Here is a 19,386-nt window from a genome sequence, read left to right on the forward strand (position 1 = left end):
AGGGGCAGTTATAAGCACCTTGCAAATGAAAAATGAAGGCTGAGAACTCAATTCAAAATAATCTGTCCCTTTGGTTGCTAAAGGATGGGTTCATTTAATTATAAAAGAATATTTCCCACAGACGGTTATCTCTCAGTCTTTCAACATGATGTAAAAATGGACTTCAATTCCAAGAAAAAAATAATAATTTTCCTTGTTTTTCCAAAATAAGGTGAAAAAGGAAAATGCTGTAACAGCAGCCACTGGAGGGAGGACTGGATGTTAGAATAAGAATAAAACAAGCATAAAACATTTATTTGGTGCTTTGTCTGAACATAACATTTTGTTAAACTCATTTCTATTTGTTTAAGTGACAAATGCTGAAAATACTGCTTTTTCTGCATGAGAGTTAAACTTCCTTTCACTGAAAAACAGATGTTGTTTCAAGTGTCCTTTATTGGTACACAAATCAGCAGTGAGAAAATTATAAAGCTGCCTGGACTGACAAAGAACTAGCACTATCGCTTAGTCTAAGAATATATTTAAAGGCCTATGCTTAACTTTAAATGTCTATATTTTTGTTCCTTTGAAATACCATCCACTCAGTTTGCTAGAAGACCTCAGGTACTATTTTGTCTTTAAATAAATACCTGAAATCTGGCTAACGATAAATTAGGACACCTTTTTAAAAACCTGTGTCATTGCTCTCAATGTGGTTAACGGGTTTTGTTTTTACTAAAAATACTCATATATTTTAATAATTATTGGTTTAAAACCATTTACACACACACACACACACACACACACACACACACACACACACACACACACCCCAGAGGGATCCCAGAGTAAGCTGTAAGCCTCCAGCGCTTACCTTTTGCAGATAAGTAAGTATACAAACATATTATAATAAAGCAAGTTTAAATGAAGATTCCAAACACAAAATCACAGAACCGAAAGGGAATAGGAGTGAGCTCTTTCACAATTCTGGTTTCTATTGTAATAGTGGTTATACACTATACAATAGATGCCAAGCTTCTGGAAAGTTCTGAAATAATTCCAAACATAGCAAAATCCATTCTTTCCCTTTCAAAATGACTATTTACACAATCATTATTTTGGAGCTGACTTCTTAAACTCAAGAATCCTACTATGATTTAATCAATGAACCAACAAAACTTTCAGTCAGTTCTGAATAAGAGCAACCTAGAAGAAAAAGCAAGAACTAAAACATAAAGAAAAACTCTGGAATAAATATATTAGAGGAGCACAGATGCTTTTCTAGTAGATTCATATGACTAGATATTTAATTGAATAAGGAACCCAATCTCAAAAATATGAATTTTTAAAAATGAATCAATATTGATATATTGATTCTTCCTGTCCATGAGCATGGAATGTTTTTCAATTTGTTTGTGTCCTCTCTTATTTCCTTGAGCAGTGGTTTGTAGTTCTCCTTGAAGAGGTCCTTCACATCCCTTGTCAGTTGAATTCCTAGGTATTTTATTCCCTTTGTAGCAATTGTGAATGACAGTTCACTATGATTTGGCTCTCTGTTAGTCTATTATTGGTGTATAGGAATGCTTGTGATTTCTGCACATTGATTTTGTATCCTGAGACTTTGCTGAAGTTGCTTATCAGCTTAAGGAGATTTTGGGGTGAGACGACGGGGTTTTCTAAATATATAATCATGTCATCTGCAAACAGATACAATTTGACGTCCTCTCCTGTTATTTCAATACCCTTTATTTATTTTTCTTGCCTGATTGCCCTGGCTACAACTTCCAATACTATGTTGAACAGGAGTGGTAAGAGAGGGCATCCTTGTCTTGTGCTGGTTTTCAAAGGGAATGTTTCCAGCTTTTGCTCATTCAGTATGATACTGGCTGTGGGTCTGCCATAAATAACTCTTATTATTTTGAGATATGTTTCATCAATACCTAGTTTATTGAGAGTTCTTAGCATGAAGGGGTGTTGAATTTTATCAAAGGCCATTTCTGCATCTATTGAGATAATCATGTGGTTTTTGTCATTGGTTCTGTATATGTGATGGATTACATTTATTGATTTGTGTATGCTGAACCAGCCCTGCATCCCATATCATCACTAAAATTATCATCACTGAATTGCCTAGTAATTTTCTAATTCAGCAATAATTTATTTTCCATGTAAAGAAGGTGCTTCCTTTGGATTTATCAAAATAGGAATGCTTTAACAGTCCTTGAATTTAAAAAAAAAAAAGTAGTGAAAAATTAGCTTATGTAATTCAGTTCATTATTAAGGGCTGACCTGACTGAAAGTCTTTCTTCATTTCAAGAGAGAAAGAGAAAGGAAGTGAGCATGCAAGAGAGAAACTTTATATTGCAATTAAAACAGTTAAAAACACAAACACATATGCTTGTTTTGATAAAAATAATTATACGTGTTTCTTGTTGAGGAAATATATCCAGAATAAATAAGGTTGTTTTAAATAAATAGTTTGTTTTCAATTATGAAACTGAAATGTCTAAGTTCTTAGCAGTTATTACAGTATTACTAATACAAATAAAATTTCACCATTACAATCATTCACTGTTTCAAAATAATGAGTTATTACCTATAAATAATATTCTAGTCACAACCACCATCTGTCAAATACTTAGCACAAACTGATTTAACATATTGGCCACCTTGAAGAAAGTAGTTAAAGACCATGAAAGAACAGATCATTAATGCTTCAAGGCCAGAGGGAAGAGACTCAAATGGCCTCCAGTGAAATCAACTTTGTTCGTAGGCAGTGAAGCCCTGTAAGTCATACTTTATACTGAATGAATAGTGGAGAGTGAAGCAAACTGGAAAATACATTGCTTATCTCAGGGGAGTTCTGACTTGCCACACTGTTCCCATACAGAATGGAGCCACAGTATGACTAGAACTTCAAAATTTTTCAGGAGAAATCAAAAGCCCAACTTCTACTTAAATTAGATGGAAAGTAATTTTTAAAAATTTAAGATTATGGAGACTCACTTAGTTTGGGGGTCTCCAATTTGTAAACTCTGCTCTATGTAACATTATAGCGAGTATAACTGACTGATATTCTCCTACACAGCTTAGTAACATCTAGGCCAAAAACAGATATACCATTAATAAAAATAAGATTCCAATGATCCAAGAAAATAGTAAACCTTCAGAAAGTAGACTCATATCAAAAATACTTTCCAAAACCAAGCTTTCATCATTCTCTCTACTTTGCAACAGTTGAACTATGACTTGCTTATACTGGCACAGGTGCTGACACCTCTTCAAAGCACTTGGCATTAGAAAAATAATAGGCAGGGTGCAGTGGCTCACACCTGTAATCCCAGCATTTTGGGAGGGTGAAGCAGGAGGATCGCTTGACTAGCCTGGCCAACATAGCAAAACCTTGTCTCTCCAAAAAAAAAAAATACAAAAAATTAGCCAGGTGTGGTGGCACATGCCTGTGGTTCCACCTACTCAGGAGTCTGAGGTAGGAAGATTGCTTGAGCCTGGGAGGTCGAGGTTACAGTGAGCTATGATAAAATCTTTAAATATGATAATATTTCCCTCTGCTCTTAGGTCTTTACCATCTATGTATATATCCTTGTGCTTGAAACTTCTTCATTTAAAAATCATGATGTATCTTCCTGTACCACAGCGAAGTCTGGATAGTCTGGTTCCTGATACATCACGACTATCTAGGACTAACTCTAACGTCACTACTGGTAATTCTGTTCCTTGCCAAAACCTAACTCCAAGTCTTATTTTTGTGTTTTTCATTTTTCTCTGCTATACATTTTCTTGAAATCTTATTGGTAAATTTCTATAATGTTATTCTATTTCAATTCTATAAGTAAAAAACTTAAATGCTTATAATTCAAATATTATACTTAGTTCCTCAAATATGGATTCTGTCCTAGATTTTTCTATTTTCAACTGAAAAGATGTCTACCAAAATGCTTTCACCATGCCTAGAAAACAGTAGGAACATATACACACACATAATTATGGATGAATATATATCTAATAGTTTGAGTTCTATTAGATGCTCCTTTGTTTTTTATACCTAATTGAAACATCCTTTAACTCTACAGCCCTACAAATACCTCAATGTAGCAGGTTATTGTAAATTCATTTTTTAAAATGTTCTAAAGGACACAGCTCCTTAAATCTGTGATAAATCTTATTAGAAGATGAATATTTTCAACTGAACTCCTTTCTAAATGTAGGGGGGAAAGCTGTATTGAATCTTCTTAAAACATGAACACAGGTATATTAGTTTTCCAAAACCTTTCATTTCATCTTTCCTTCTACTTTCATATACCTGTGTTGTTTGCTCAGTCATTTAAGATATATAATCTAAAAGTCCTCATTGAGGTCTTTCTGATACATTTCTTCAAGTTTTTTAATAATTTCAGATGGCTCAACTTTAAAAGGAATATATAGGAAACCGTGCTCTACTAGATCACAAATAATCTAACTGCTGGTTAACAACAACAACAAACACTAGCTATCAATTAGTACATTAATCTGCTTGAGCGGCCATACAAAATACTACACATTGGGTGGGTTAAACAACAGAAATTTGTTTTCTTACAGTCTGGAGGCTAGAAGTCCCAGAAAAAGATACAAAAGGACCAGTTTCTGGTGAAGACTCTCTTTCTGGCTTTCAGAAGACTGCATTCTTACTGGATAAAGGGAGAGCTCTCTGTTGTCTCTTCTTATAAGGACACTAATCCTAGTGGATCAGGGTCCCATCCTTATGACCTCATTTAACCTTAATGACCTCCTTACTCCAAATATAGCTACACTGTATGTTATGGCTTCAATATATGAATTATGGGGAAATTCAATTTAGTCAATAGCATTCTGCCACCGGCCTCCTCAAAATTCATGTCCTTATCACACGCAAAATGCATTCATTCCATCCCAACAGCCCCAAAAGTCTTAACTGATTCCATCATCAACTCTAATGCCTAATGTCCAAAGTTTCATCTAAGTATCATCTAAATTAGGTATGGATAAGAATGAGGTATGATTCACCCTAAGGCAAAATTCCTCTCCAGCTGTAAACCTGTGAAAACTGACAAGTTATGTATTTCCAAAATACAACAGTGGGACAGGGAAACAATAGACATTCCCATTCCAAAAGGGAGACATTAGAAGAAAGAAAAGGGTGATGGGTTCCAAACAAGTGCCAAACTTAGGAAGGCAAATTCCACTCCATCATTACGGTTCAAGAATAATCTCCTTTGGTTTGACACTCTGTTCTGCAGGCCCTCTCTATATTCCAGCTCCAAAGCCACATCTACATTTTTAGGTATTACAGTAACATCCCAATTCATGGTATTACAATTTGTATCAGTCTACTCAGGCTGCCATAACAAAACTGCATAGACTGGGTTGCTTAAACAAGTTAAATTTATTTTCTCACAGCTCTTGAGGCTAGAAGTCCTAGATCAAGGTCCAGGAGGGTTGGTTGGTTTCTGACAAGGGCTCTTTTCCTGGTTTGCAGATTTTTACTTTCTCACCATGTCCTTACATGGTAAAGAGAAAGTGACCAGGAGAATGGCCTCTCTCATGTCTCTTCTTATGAAGACACTAATCCTATGGGGTCAAGGTCCCATCCTCTGACCTCATTTAACCTTAATAAAACCAAACGCAATCATACTGGGGTTAGGGTTTCAATATACAAACTGGAGGGACATAATTCAGTCAATAGCAATTAGAAAGGAGAGTATCAGGGGACTGTATTATGTTTAGGGACATTTGTATTATAATAGTCTTGATATTTTCCCCAATATCCTCTCATCTTAGAAGATGCATTACTTCAACAGCATTGTATGTTTATCGCTGCTTTCAAACTGAAAGGCCAATTTTGTCCTAAATTAGAGAAAGAAAGAAGCAGAGAAAGATGATGCAAAGGGTTTTTTGCACCTACAGAGATAGACAGAAAAGTCCACAAAAGAAACTACCCAACTTCTCACACCACTGTAAGTTCAGAGGATTCCCAAAACCATTCTGTTTCCATAATTTGCTGGAAAGACTCACGGAACTCATTGAAAGCTATTCTATTCACATTTAGTTTATTACAGGGAAAGGATATAGATTAACAGGACAAAGAAAAGAAGCACATAAGACAGACTAGGAAGGTACCAAACATGGAACTGCCATTGTCCTCTCCCCATGACATCATGGTCACATCATTCTCCTGTTGTCTGTTTAACAACACACACAGAGTATTGCCAACTAGGAAGGCTAACAGAAGTCAGAGTATTCAGTGTTTTTCTTGGGCTCTGTTACTTAGGCATGAATGACTAATTAACTGTCTATATGGTTGAGGTCAGCCTCCAGGTTAACTGATATTACTTAACCAAAAGCCCCACCCTAAGTCACATAGTTAGTATTTCTGGCATGGGCAGCCCCGACCTGAAGACTATAACAGACGTAGCCAGCCCCAATCCTCAATCACACCATTAGTGTGGCCCAAGGCATTATCATCCATAAAGTGAGGGCAAAGGCCAGACTTCTGTTTGGGCAAGATTATGTTTTTTACTAAATAGAAGATAAGAGTAACCACTCAATAGTTCCTGCTGCTTACAGAGGCAAGTCCAAGCTCCTCGGCAAATTATACAGGCCTTCTCTGCCCACATCTTATGCACACACACACATAGCCATGATGTGGCTCCTATTTCCTCCTTCAACTCCATCTCTCACTACAATCAAATTTTCTCCTCTAGTAACTGCAAATTGCTTTTTGTTTTTGCAAACATCAGACTGCTAAGAGCTATTTCTTCTATCTAGAATGTCTTTCTGCTTTATTTTAAATGATCCATCCTTAGGTTCTCAACTTAAGGATAATTTTCTCCAACCCCAGGAAAAGCCTTACAACACTCCCATAGTATCCTATACATACTTCCATCTATTGTAATACAAAACATTATACTAAAGTCTTACCTTCATAGCAGACACCCAACCAGAAGGTAATATCCTCAAATATGAAGTCCAGATTGCCTTATGACTAGGTATACATCTATTACTGATTCGAATAACTGAAAATCTGCCTGACTCTTGCCATGTTTTTTTCCCCTTATCTAGATCTTAGGCCTTTCCCTGTTCATTTATCTCTCCTGCTCTCCATCTCTTCTGAGACCAGTCTTATCCCCATTTAGCCAATCCCTACTGAAAGAAATCCTTTCTTTTTTATCCCAACATCCTCAACCTGCCTGATCTGACCTTTCTTCCCATCAATTCTCAGATATGACCATTTAATCAAAGTATTCAAATTACATCAGAGTGTATTAAAACAAATGGATCAAGATTATTAACAAAATTCCAAACTACTTAATTCCAGAGTCATTTCCATAGTACAGGCAAAAATGATGATAACAAGAAGAATGGGTAATTCAAATCAAGAGAGCATCTAATCTAACAATTAATCTTTTCACATTTTTTACTTGCCTCATCTTAGGTTATAGTCTTGATCACAATTGTAGCTTGCTCCACATTTTATATAAGCACATAAAACTAAGCTATGCTTTGTAGAGGAAAGGGGTATCACTTGTATGTCTTCATTACCTTGGATATTTACTCTGAATTATTCTTTTTAATACAAATAGTGTGTCTCCTGAGGTACAAGTACCTTTTCTACTGTTTTCTTATACTAGATTACATATGATGGCAATATGATTGGAAGGGAATAGGAATACTAGCTATATCCCAAGTAGTTAGTAGTTATACTGGTGGTTATAATCATTCCTGTAAAGAGCTATTAAAGGGCCTTACAAGGGCCCAAATCCACAGTCTTAGTCTTGTTAGCACCTCTTTAACTTCTGAGCAAAGCAAGGCTTGGTACATTATCAATCTAGACTACGATTAAAATAAATATACAAAGAAAGAAGAGCCACAATGGCCGGCTAGATGGAGGAAGAGCTTCTCTCATCTAGAGAAGAGACCATCAAGAACACCAGCAAACTTCAAGAAAATCTTTGGAAGGAAGGCATTGAGAGTGAACAGAGAAAGGACACAGACCCTGGACTGAAGGAGAAGGAAGCTGGGAACTCAACACAGGGTTGCCAAGCACCAGGATTCATTTCTGGCCTTGAGTGGCTCCTGGAGAAGGAGTGAGTTCAATAGGTGTGGAGTGGCCTACTCTCACCATGGACCTCCAGAATCCTAGCTACACGAGACCTGATGACCCCCATGGACATTTGAGCTAGCAGGGAGAACTGCTTGGAGAAGTGGCAGGGACAGGACTCCAGCCTGTGCAGAGCTCAGAGGCTTTGGCATGGAAATGGCTACAGTGGAGCACAGTTAGGGATGGCTATCACCGAAAGCTCATCATGCTCCTCTACGCGGCTTTAGCATATATTGACTGTCAGGCCTGGACAGAACAGGGCTAACTTGCCTGGGGGACACAGCCAGTCTGATCTGAGCACCCCCACCCTGTCTGCCAGCCTCTACGAGTCACTGCCTGGCCAGATAAGCTTGCAGCATAGTCTCAGATATCCAACAGGGGCACTTCCCAATGGCCACCGCCACAGCTCATCAGCTGGCAGATGTCACCTAACCATCAGAGAACTTCTGCAGATGGGCTCTGATATGGTTTGGCTATGTCTCCACCCAAATTTCATCTTGAATTCCCATGTGTTGTGGAAAGGACCCAGTGGGAGGTAATTGAATCATGGGAACGTGTCTTTCCCATGCTGTTCTCATGATAGTAAGTCTCACAAGATCCGATGGTTTTAAAAATGGGAGTTTCCCCGCACAATCTCTCTCTTCGCCTGCTTCCATCCATGTACGATGTGACTTGCTCCTCCTTGCCTTCCACCATTATTGTGAGGCCTCCCCAGCCATAAGTAACTATAAAACCATTAAACCTCTTTATTTTGTAAATTGCCTGGTCTCAAGTACATCTTTATCAGCAGCATGAAAATAAACTGATACAGGCCCCTGTCAGCACACACCGGCCCACAGCCTCCCCCCACTGCTTTGCCAGTATGCACATGCCTACAACCTCTCTCCACTGCTAGTGCACAAGAACACAGACCCTTCTGTCACTGGCCTAATGAAGGGCTTTTGTCAGCACCCTCCATGGGAGTGCTGCTACCAGTGAACTGGGAACACCTCAGCTCCTCCAGCACAGCAGGTGCTTAACCTCAGGGGGTCAGAGAACAAAGCTGTGGGCCCGGTCACAACCCTCCAGGGTTAAAGCATGCAGCCCAGGAGTGCTGAGCTGAACCTTGGTCTTCTGAAATCATCCAGAAATGAAGACAGCTGACTGAAACCAACTTAAAGAACAGTCAAACCCTCAAAGGCATCAAGAAGTATAAAAGCAAAAAGGCCCATCCAAAGGACAGCAACAACAAAGATTAAAGGAACATCCGGCCACAAAGATGAAGAACCACAGGAAGGACTCTGGCAACTCAAAAAGTCAAACTGTCTCTTGGACCACAGCACAATAAAAATGTAAGTCAACACAATGAAAATCACTCAAAACCATACAAATACATAAAAATTAAACAACACGCTCCCAAATGACTTTTGGGTACATAATGAAATTGAGGCGGAAATCAAGAAGTTCCTTGAAAATAATGAGAACAAAGATAGAACATACCAGAATCTCTGGGACATGACTAAACAATGTTAAAATGAAAATTCAAAGCATTAAATGCCCACATCAAAAAACTAGAAACATCTTAAATTAACAACCTAACTTTACAACTGAAAGAATGAGAGAAACAAGAGCAAATCAACCCCAAAGCTAGAAGACAAGAAATAACAAAAATTAGAGCTGAACTGAAGGAAATCAAAACACAAAAAACCATTCAAAAGATCAACAAATTAAGGAGTTGATATTTTGGAAAAAAAAAATAGGCCACTAGCTAGGCTAATTAAGAAGAAAAAAGAGAAGATCCAAATAAACACAATTAGCGATTACTAAGAGAATGTTACTACTGACCCCACAGAAACAAAAACAACCATCAGAAACTACTATTAACATCCCTCTACGCAAACAAACTAGAAAACCTAGGTATGATGGATATATTCCTGGACATATGCACTCTTCCGAGACTGAGCCAGAAAGACACAGATTCCCTGAACAGACCATTAACAAGCTCCAAAATTGAATCACTAATAAATAGCCTACCAACCAAAAAAAGCCCAGGACCTGATGGAGTCACAGCTAGATTCTACCAGATGTACAATGAAAAGCTGGTACCATTCCTACAGAAACTATTCCAAAAAACTGAGGAGGATGGACTTCTCCCCAACTCACTCTATGGGGCCAGCATCACCTTGATCTAAAATCTGACAGCGAAACAACAAAAAAAGAAAACTTCAGGCCAATATCTTTGATGAACACTGGTGCAAAAACCCTCAACAAAATACGTGCAAACCAAATCCAATAGCACATCAAAAAGCTAATCTACCATGATCAAGGAGGCTTCATCCCCAGGATGCAAGGCTGGTTCAACATACGAAAATCAATAAATGTGATTCATCACATAAACAGAACTAAAGACAAAAGCCATATGGTTATTTCAACAGGCTTTTGATAAAATTCAACATCCCATCATGTTAAAAATTCTCAATAAGCTAGGTATTGAAGGAACATACCTCAAAATAATGAGACACATCTATGAGAAACCCACAGTCAACATTACATGGAATGGGCAAAAGCTGGAAGTATTCCCCCGAAAAACGGCACAAGATAAGGATGCCCTCTCTCACCACATCTATTCAACTTAGTATTGGAAGTCCTAGCCAGAGCAATCAGATGAAAGGAAGAAATAAAGGGCATCCAAATAGGAAGAAAGTCAAACTACCTGTTTGCAGATGACATGATTCTATATTGAGAAAACCCCATAGTATGAGTCCAAAAGCTCCTTCAGCTGATAACTTCAGCAAAGTTTCAGGATACAAAATCAATGTACAAAAATCAGTAGCATTCCTGTATACCAACAACAACCAAACTGAGAGCCAATTCAGAATGGCCATCCCATTCAAAACTGCCACACACACACACAAATATCTAGGAATACAGCTAATAAGGGAGGTGAAAGATCTCTACAATGAGAATTACAAAACACTGCTGAAAGAAATCAGAGATGACACACAAATAAATGGAAAAACATCCCATGCTGGTGGAAAGGAAGAATCAATATCATTAAAATGGCTACTGCCCAAAGCAATTTACAGATTCAATGCTATTCCTATCAAACTACCAAAGGCATTCTTCACAGAACTAGAAAAAATTATTTTAAAATTTTTATGGAACCAGAAAAGTAATTTTATGGCTCAAATAGCCAGCACAATACTAAGCAAAAAGAACAAAGCTGGAGTATCATGTTACCTGACTTCAAACCATACTACAAGGCTGCAGGGATCAAAACAGCATAGTATGGGTACAAAAACAAGTATATAGACCAATAGAACAGAATAAAGAGCGCACAAATAAGGCCACACATCTATGACCATCTAATCTTTGACAAAGCTGACAAAAACAAGAAAAGGGGAAAAGACTCCCTATTCAAAAAATGGTGCTGAGATAAGTGGCAAGCCATATGCAGAAGTCTAAATCTGGACCCCTTCCTTATACCATATACAAGAATAGACTCAAATGGATTAAAGACTTAAATGTAAAACCCAAAACTATAAAACCCCTGGAAAACAACCTAGGCAATACCATCCTGGACCTACGAATGGGCAAAGAATTCATGACAAAGACACCAAAAGCAATCACAACAAAAGCAAAAACTGACAAATGGAATCTAATTAAACTTAAGAGCTTCTGCACAGCAAAAGAAACTATCAACAGAGTAAACAGACAACCTACATAATGGGAAAAAAATCTGTCTTAGTCAGATGCATAGTTGGCAAAAATCAAGATTCAGGAGAAAGTCCAGCATCCACAAGGAACTTAAACAACATTGTAAGAGAAAAACAAAAAACCCCATTAAAAAGTAAACAAAAGACATGAACAGGTACTTCTTAAAAGACATACATGTACACAAAAAGCATATGAAAAAAAGCTCAATATCACTGATCATTAGAGAAATGCAAATCAAAACGAGAATGAGATACCATCTCACACCAGTCAGAATGGTTACTATTAAAAAGTTAAAAAATAACATATGCCAGCAAAGTTGTGGAGAAAAGGGAACCCTGATACATTGTCGGTGGGAGTGTAAATTAGTTCTACCATTGTGGAAAGCAGTATAGCTTTTCCTCAAAGAGCTAAAAGCAGGGCTACTATTTGATGCTGCAATACCGTCACTGGGTATACACTCAGAGGAAGAATATCTATTATAAGGACACAGGCACGTGAATGTTCACTGCAGTACTGTTCACAACAGTAAAAACATGGAATCAAACTAAATGCCCATCAATGACAGACTGGATAAAGAAAATGTGGTAGATACACACCATGGAATATTACGCAGCCATAAAAAAAAAAATGAGATCATGTCTTCTGCGGGAACATGGATGAAGCTGGAGGCCATCATCCTTAGCAAACTAACACAGTAACTGAAAACCAAATACTGCATGTTCTCACTTATAAATGTGAGCTAAATTAGGAGAACTGATGAACATAAAGAAAGTAACAATAGACACTGGGGTCTACTTAAGAGAGGGAGGTGAGGAGGAGGGCAATGTGCAGAAAAGATGACTATTGGATACTGAGCTTAATACTTGGGTGATGTAATAATACATACAACAAACCCTATGACACATGTTATCTATGTAACCAACCTACACATGTATCCCCAAACCTAAAATATTTTTTTTTTAAAAAAAGGAATAACCAGGAAAAAAAGAATACTAAAGCCCTCCCCATCACAGTATAATAATGAATAATTACAAAATGAAACTTTCCTCCTGAAAATTAGCTTTAACTATGTTATAGCATAGGAAATAATAAATATCAATAATTCCAAAGTAAAAAAAAAGTCAGCGTGTTTTCCTACCTCCAAATGACTGCACCACCTGCCTAAGAATGGTTCTTAACTAGTCTGAAATTATAGACATAGAATTCAGAATGCAGATGGCAAGGAGAATCATCAAGATTCAGGAGAAAGCTGAAACCCAATCCAAGGAATCCAAGGAATCCAATAAAACAATACAAGAACTTAAAGATGAAATAGTCATTTTAAGAAGGAACCAAACTGATCTGATAGAGCTGAAAAACTCACTAAAAAAATTTCATAATACAATCAGAAGTGCTCAGAATAGACAAAACTGAGGAAAGAATCTCAAAGTTCAAAGACCAATTCTTCAAATGAACTCAATCAGACAAAAATAAAGGCAAACGAATAAAAAGAATGAACAAAAACCTCCTAAAAATATGGGATTACGTAAACAGACCAAACATATGACACACTGGCATTCCTGAAAGACAGAGACAGAGAGAAAGCAACTTAGAAAACATAATTAAAAATTATGAAAATTTCCCTAACTTTTCTGGGGAGGTAGACATTCAAATTCAGGAACTGCAGAAAACCCCTATAAGATGCTATTCAAGACAACTATCCTGAAGACAAATAGTCATCAGATTCTCCATGGTCAAAGTAAAAGAAAAAATCTTAAAGGGAGCTAAAAAGAAGGTAGAGGTCACCTACAAAGGGAACCCCATCAGGCTAACAGCTGACCTTTCAGCAGAAACCCTACAAGCCAGAAAAGACTGGGGACCTTTATTCAGCGTTCTTAAAGAAAGGAAATGCTAACCAAGAATTTCACATCCAGCCAAACTATGCTTCATTAAGTGAAAGACAAATAAAATCCTTTTCAGATAAGCAAATACTAAGGGAATTCACTACCACCAGACCTGCCTTGTAAGAGGTCCTTATGGAAGCACTAAACATGAAAATGAAAGGCCATTACTGGCCACCACAAAAACACACTTAAGTATACAGACCATTGACACCATAAAGCAACTACACAATCAAATCTACATAACAAGCAGCTAACAGCACAACAGGATCAAATTTTCACATATCAATACTGACCCTGAATGTAAACGGACTAACTACACCACTTAAAAGACACAGAGTGGCAATTTGAATAAAGAAACAAGACCTAACTATATACCATCTTCAAGAGACCCATATCACATACAATGATACGCACAGACTCAGAGTAAGGGATAGAGAAAAATCTATCAAGCAAACAGAAAACAAAAAAAGAGACAGATTGCTCTTTTAATTTTGTAATTCAAAAAACAGACTTGAAAGCAACAATAATCAAAAAGGACTAAGAAGGGCATTAGATAATGATAAAAGGTTCAATTCAACATGAAAATTAACTATCCTAAATATACATGCATCCAACATTGGAGCACCCAGATTCATAAAATAAGTTCTTAGAGACCTACAAAGAGACTTAGATAACCACACAATAATAGTGGAAGATTAATAGTGGAAGATCTCATCTCGACACCCACTGACAGTACTAGACAGATCATCGAGGCACAAAACTAACAAAGATATTTAGGACCTAAACTTGACACTTGACCAAACGGACCTAACAGACATCTACAGAACACTCCATTCAACTACAACAGAATATACATTCTTCTTATCTGCACATGACACATAATGTAATATTGACCACACACTCAGCCATAAAGGAATTCTCAACAGATTAAAAAAAAAAAAAAAAAAACTGAAATTATACCACACTCTCAACCACAGTACAAGAACAGATCTCCAAAATCATATAATTATGTGGAAATTAAACAATCTGTTCCCTGAATGACTTTGGGTAAACAATGAAATTAAGACAGAATTCAAGATATTTTTTGAAACTAATGAAAACAAAGAAATGACATACCAGATTCTCTGAGACACAGCTAAAGCAGTCTTCAAAGGAAAGTTTATAGCAGTAAACACCTACATCAGGTAGTTAGAAAGATCTCAAATTAACAACCTAACATCACACCTAGAGCAACCAAAAAAAAAAAACAAAAAACAAAAAACAAAAGTAAACTAACCCCAAAGCTAGCAGAAGAAAAAACCAAAATCAGAGCTTAACTGAACAAAACTAAGACATGAAAAACTATACAAAAGGTCAATGAAACCAAAACGTGGTTCTCTGAAAGAATAAGACTGACAGACCACTAGCTAGACAAATAAAGAAATAAAGAAAGAAGTCCAAATAAACACAATCAGAAATGCAAAGTGAAGATTACAACTGACCCCACAGAAATACAAAAAACCCTCGGAGACTATTATGGACACCTCTACCTATACAAACTAGAAAACTTAGAGAAAATGGATAAGTTCCTCAAAACATACAACCTCCCAAGATTGATCAGAAATAAATTGAAACCCTGAACAGACCAATAGTGAATTTCAAAATTGATTCAGTAATAAAAAGCCTACACCCAAAAGCAGCCCTGGAAAAGACATATTGACAGGCAAATTCTACCCAACATATAAAGAAGAGCGGATAACAACCGTACTAAACTATTCCAAAAACTGAGAAGAAAGGACTCCCCGTCAAATCATTCTATGGAGCCAGCATCATTCTGATACCATAACTTTGTAGAAACACAATGAAAAAAGAAAACTTTAGGCCAATATCCCTGATGAATATAGATATAAGAATCCTCAACAAATACTAGCACACCAAAACCAGAAGCACATCAAAAACCTAATCTACCATGATCAAGATGGCTTTATTCCTGTTATACAAGGTTGGGTCAACATATGTAAATCAGTAAACGTGATTCAACACATAAACAAAACTAAAAACAAAAACCACATGATCATCTCAATATATGCAGAAAAGGCATTCGATAAAATTTAACATCACTGCGTGTTAAAAATTCTCAACAAACTAGACACTGAAGGAACATACCTTAAATAAAAAGACCCATCTACGACAAACCCACAGCGAACATAATACTAAATAGGGAAAAGCTAGAGACATTTCCCTTGAAAACCGGAAAAAGGCAAGCATGCCCACTCTCACCACAACTATTCAACATAGCACTGGAAATTTCATCCAAAGCAATTAAGCAAGAGAAACAAATGAAAGGCATCCAAATTAAGAGGAAGTCATACTATCTCTGTTCACAGATGATAATGATTCTATACTTAGAAAACCCCACTCTCTCTACCCAACGGTTCCTAGATCTGATAAACAACTTCTACATAGTTTCAGGATACAAAATCGATGTCAAAAAATCAGTAGCATTTCAGCAATAACGTCCAAGCTGAGAGTCAAATCAAGAATGCAATCCCATTCACAATAGCCACAAAAGAAATAAAATACCTAGGCATACAGCTCAACAGGGAGGTGAAAGATCTCTACAATGAGAATTACAAAACTTTGCTACAGAAATCAGAAACAACACAAATGGAAAGATATTCCTTACTCATGGAGAGGAAGAATTAACATTATTAAAATGGCCATGTTGCTCAAAGCAATTTACAGATTCAATGCTACTCCTATCAAGCTACCAATTACATTTTTCACAGAACTAGAAAAAATATCTAACATTCATATGGAACTGAAAAGCAGCCTGAATACCCAAAACAATCCTAAGCAAAAAGAACAAAGCCAGAGGCATCACACTATCTGACTTCAAACTATACTACCAGGCTACAGTAACCAAAACAGCGTGGTACTGGGGAAAAAAAAAAAAAAAAAAAAAAAAAAACAGACACATAAAACAATGGAACAGAATAGAGAACCCAGAAATAAAGCCACACACCTAAAACCATCTGATCTTTGACAAAGTCAAAAATAAGCAATGGGAAAAGGACTCCCTATTCAATAAAGAGTGCTGGGATAACTGCCTAGCCATACGCAGAAGATTGAAACTGAACCCTTTCCTTTTACCATACACAAAAATCCATTCACGATGGATTAAAGACTTATATGTAAGGCCTAAAACTATAAACACTCTAAAAGAAAATCTAGGCAATACCATTCTGAACCTAGGCCCTGGCAAAGATTTCATATGAAGACTCCAAAAGCAACTGCAACAAAAACAAAAGTTGAAAAGAAAGACCTAATTAAACTAAAGAGCCTCTACACAACAAAAGAAAGTATCAACAGAGTAAACAGACAACCTACGGAATGGGAGAAAAAATTTGCAGACTATGCATCCTACAAAGGTCCCATAGCCAGGATCTGTAAGGAACTTAAACAAATTAACAAGCAAAAAAAACCCATAAAAAATGGGCAAAGGACATGAACAAACAATTCTCAAAACAAGATATACACATGGCCAGCAAGCATATGAAAAAATGCTCAACATCACTGAGTTTTAGAGAAATGCAAATCAAAACCAAAATAAGAACCATCTCACATCAGTTGGAATGGCTGTTATTAAAAAGTAAAAAAATAACAGCTGCTGATGAGGTTGTGGAGAAAAGTGAATGCTTTTACAGTGGTGGGGGGAATGTAAATTTCAGCCACTGTGGAAAGCAGTTTGGAGATTTCTCAAAGCTAAAACAGAAAGAACTGCCATTCAACTCAACAATCCCATTCCTGGGTACAAACCCAAAGGATGAAATCATTCCAATAAAAAGACAACATGTACTCATATGGTCATCACAGCACTATTCAAAAAAGCAAAGATGTGGAATCAACCTACATACCCATCAACAATGGACTGAACAAAGAAAATGTGGCACGTATACACCATGGAACACCACACAGCCAGAAAAAAGAATAAAATAATGTCCTTTACAGCAACATGGATGGAGCTGGAGGCCATTATTCTATGTGAATCAATGCAGAAAAAAAAACAAATACAAAATGTTCTCACTTACATGTGAGAGCTAAATATTAAGTACACATGGACAAAGGGAACAGTACACAATGGGGTCTACTTCAGGGTGGAGGTTGGGAAGAGGATGAGAATTGAAAAACTACCAATCTGGTCACTGCACATGTACCCCCTGAACTAAAATAAAAATAAAAGTTAGAAAGGAATAAAAGTTTAAAAATAAAATAAAATCTAGTTTCTTAGCAATTTCCAAGTAAAAAAATAAATAAATCTGATATGAAGAAATGGAAATATACAGTAATGCTTTACTTTGATGGTCTTGACAGTGTTATTTTCTCTGAAGCAAAAATTATCTCAATTATGTATATTACAAAAGAGATCATTCCCTCCAAATGGAGACAACAAACAATATTAGAGAAAGCAGCATAGCATTTTTGTCTCTAATTTCTCTGTAACTTAGCTGTGAAACCTTGAGTAAGTCAGTCATCTGCCATCTCATCTGTAGTAAATTAATCAATTTTAATTTGCCAAGGAGTTATAAAATTGTGATACAATTTTTCATTCATTAAACTAAAGCAAAGAAATTGATTTAAATGAGATTTATAACTGAAATAGCTCAACGTAGCACCCCCAAGAGTATCTAATAAATTATGACAGTGTACAAAACATTCAATAGTTTAAAAAAAAAAAAAAAAGACGTTGTTACCTTGAACTTATGGGCAATTGGACATTCTAGATTTTTTTAAATGCCCTTCCTTCTTACCAGATTACACTTACAATTTTTTTTACAGTTTTGGACATTGTTAAATTACACACTCAAATTACTCAATTGAACTCATTATGAATAGAAATTATGTGGCACATGATCTGAACAACTTGGCTCACTGCAACCTCCACGTCCCTGGTTCAAGCAATTCTCCTGCCTCAGCCTCCAGAGTAGCTGGGAATACAGGTGCACGCCACCACACCCGGCTAATTTTTTTGTATTTTAGTAGAGACAGGGTTCACCATGTTGCCCAGGCTGGTCTCGACCTCCAGAGCTCAGGCAATCCGCCAGCCTCGGTCTCCCAAAATGCTAGGATTACAGACGTGAGCCACCGCACCCAGTCTTTATAGCTCTTAATCACTACTCGTTATGTATTTACTTGTTAATTATACTTCTCCATTCATTAGAATGTAAGTTCCAGGAGCAGAAGGACTTTCTATTTTGTTCACGACTGTCTTCTCAGCACCTGAACACTATCCCGCACACTGAAGGTTGCCAGTAAATATCTGCTAAATGAATAAATAGGTGGATGCTCATGGTTTCCCTCTTGGCCTTGGTACTATTTATTCTACCATATGGAGCAGCCATAGCTGGAAAGCATCCAGAGCTTTTCAGTGTAGGGTTCACTGGTTAAGGGGAAGTAAGGCCTAGTTGAAAATTCTGAAAGAAGTCTGGTACCAGCACTGTCACTGAGGCCTTAATGAAGCAGATCCAAAAATACTCTCTTACTCAGCACCCTAACTTTTCAGTGTAGGGTTCACTGGTTAAGTGGAAGTAAGGCCTAGTTGAAAATTCTGAAAGAAGCCTGGTACCAGCAGATCCAAAAATACTCTCTTACTCAGTTTCTACATTCGCTAAATGTATACAGTGTAACTGTCCCTCGCATTGTAGGATAAAGGAT

General features: G+C 36.9%; 1 protein-coding gene across 26 annotated transcripts in view; it reads right to left on the reverse strand.

Annotated features, from left to right (window-relative positions):
• ARB2A (ARB2 cotranscriptional regulator A) overlaps positions 1 to 19,386 on the reverse strand; it is a 479,952-nt gene that overhangs the window by 459,508 nt on the left and 1,058 nt on the right. The gene's annotated exons all lie outside the window — the stretch shown is intronic.

Source organism: Macaca mulatta, chromosome 6 (assembly GCF_049350105.2).
Source record: "Macaca mulatta isolate MMU2019108-1 chromosome 6, T2T-MMU8v2.0, whole genome shotgun sequence".
NCBI lineage: Eukaryota > Metazoa > Chordata > Mammalia > Primates > Cercopithecidae > Macaca > Macaca mulatta.